At 49.5% G+C, this 2,500-nt stretch overlaps 1 pseudogene; it reads left to right on the top strand.

Annotated features, from left to right (window-relative positions):
• Positions 1-220: 220 nt before the first annotated feature.
• LOC123171543 (putative F-box protein At2g02030) lies at positions 221-1,551 on the top strand (annotated as a pseudogene).
• The last annotated feature ends 949 nt before the right edge of the window (positions 1,552-2,500 follow it).

Below are 2,500 nucleotides of genomic sequence, written 5' to 3'. Positions count from 1 at the left end.
ACAACGACATGAGCTCGTTTCGTCAAAAAAGAAAACATCAGTTTCAGGAGGCAACAAGTTGGAGTCAATTTCCAAGTTTAGAGTCAGTTTCCGTGCATGTTGAAGTTGGTCTTCGTGTCCGAGTCCAACTGGGCTTAGAGCTTATCGTGTATTACGTGCTTCTAGTGTGTATATAAGCACAAGACTGGTCAAAGGCCTAGGACACGTACGCAGGCACGCAGCTACAAGTGTGTCCGACGGCTTCTGGATCAGCGACAGCCGACACATCTGGTTGACCATCGACCGAGAAGATGCCGTACCTGCCTCACGAGCTGATCGTGTGGGAGATCCTGGTCCGGCTGCCCGCCAAGTCGCTGCTGCGACTACGCTGCGTCTGCGAGGCCTGGCGCGACACCATCTCCGGCGCCGACCGATCCTTCTCTCAGGCGCACCTCCACCGGCTTCGCCAGCAAGACAAGAAGCTCTGCAGCCTGCTCATCGCACCACGTATCAGAAGCGAAAGGATCAAAGGGAAGATCGCCATCCCGGGACTGTACCTGTGAGAGGAGAGCCGGCAGGGCGTCGCGACCCTCTTGCACGACACCTCCTCGTTCCCCGCCGAGGAGGCCAAGACAAGACATCGGTTTGCCCACTGCGACGGGCTCGTGCTCCTGCCCGCCGAGGATGCCGTCCGCGTGCTCAACCCAGCCACAGGCCGAGTCCTCGAGCTGCCCTGGAGCCCCAACAGCGTTGCGCCCCAGCGGCACTTGGTAGCACCAGGACACCAAGCGTTGGGCTTCGGGCACGACCATGGCTCCAATGCCTACAAGGTCGCTCGCTTCTTCTACCGTCAAACACGTGTCATGGGTGGTATTGGGATGGAGGTGTTCCCTATCGGAAAGGGCCGCTACTGGCGTGAGACAGACGCACAACCTCCGTACCCATTTTTAGTAGGGAGGATTGCGACCTTATTTAAGGGTTCCTTGATCTGAATATGATGGTCTTGCAGGTATCTCGTGCTTTGTCCGGTTTAGCCTTGAAGACGAGTCATTCAACATCATGACGGGTCCTCCTTGGTACGAAGGGGGTGACTATTTACAATCCAGATTATCTGAGTTGAACGGTGAGCTAGCCATCCTTCGTCTAGGGCCCTACTATGTATCCATTGAGATATGGATGTGCCATGATGTGGAAGGCAACAACCCGCCACGATGGGAGCAGCGCCATGCTTTTGAGTTTGCGGATTCCGTTCGTCTGATGGCTACATTTGATGATGAGATAGTGTACCAAGGCGGATCTTCATATCTCTGGCGTCAAACTCGTAAGGAAATGATATTATGGTTTGCATGACTGACTTGAAGTATTATAACCCCAACATGGGCACACTTGTTGAATACTCATGGAGGACCATAGAGGACTTTGGTGTAATCTTTTTCATTCCTACTCTAGTTCAAATCTAGTTAGCTGGCTTATTACTAGCTATGTAATCAGCAAGGACCATTTCGGTGGTATTTTAACCAAATATAGCTATTTGTACAAGGTAGATTTTATGAACTCTGAAATGATTTCGTAAGGGCATAGAGCTTTAGTTAACTAGGTCACACTAATGGTTTTTGTAAAAGTATCAAGTTATTTGTCAGAAACACGCTTCTGTTTGAAGAGAAGAGGCACACATACACTTAATGGAAGATCGGGTGTTTTGCACTTTTGTTTTTACAATTTATGGATTTTAAATATTATTGAATTGTTTGCTGAATATTAGTTGGGCTACAGGCCCACTTAACAATTTCAGAAAATCCCTAAGGGCCCATGCTGTCAATTGAGTGGTGGGAAGTTTAGTCCCACATGGCTAGTTGAGAGAGATGTACACCAACTTATAAGGTGAGCTCTTCTCCCACTAGTATGAGTTGGTGTGAAGGAAGGAGAGGTGTTCCACACGCGTGCTCCTCCGCGGCACGCCACGCCACGCGCCATGGGTTGCGGGAATGAGCCGAGCCGATGCAATGTTTTACACTCCACTGCTCCCTGGTCGTTCTTTTCACTGCTGCTGCCCTCGGTGAGAGCAGGCCTCCGAAACCCCGCTTCTCCAGATCCTGAGAGAGGCGAGGAGCGACTGCTCGCCTCGGTTCAACTACTGAGGCCGACGCCTCCGCTGCTGCTATGGCCTACTGGAGGGTATAACACATTTACACCGCTCCTGTTTACTTTCATGTGTGCAGTACTAGTGGTTTACATAGATATTTCTACTATCTGCCTAGTACATGCGTACATCATCAAAATTCAGTATGTCATTAGCATTGCCTATGTCATATTCATGATTTATTATTGGATTAAATTAATCAAACAATTGCTTAATTTCTCAACAATCCAAAAACCTAATATGTGTAGGCAATTTTCGATCCATGGTTTTGCTGCTGCACTGAAACTAGCCCCATTTACGGGGACGTACTTTAAGCGTTGGCAGACTAAAACCGTCTTATGGCTCACGGCCATGAACGTATTCTGGGTCGCCGGTGTTACT

The sequence above is a fragment of the Triticum aestivum genome, chromosome 7D (genome assembly GCF_018294505.1).
Source record: "Triticum aestivum cultivar Chinese Spring chromosome 7D, IWGSC CS RefSeq v2.1, whole genome shotgun sequence".
NCBI classification, from domain to species: domain Eukaryota; kingdom Viridiplantae; phylum Streptophyta; class Magnoliopsida; order Poales; family Poaceae; genus Triticum; species Triticum aestivum.
This window is presented reverse-complemented; position numbering and strand designations above follow the sequence as displayed.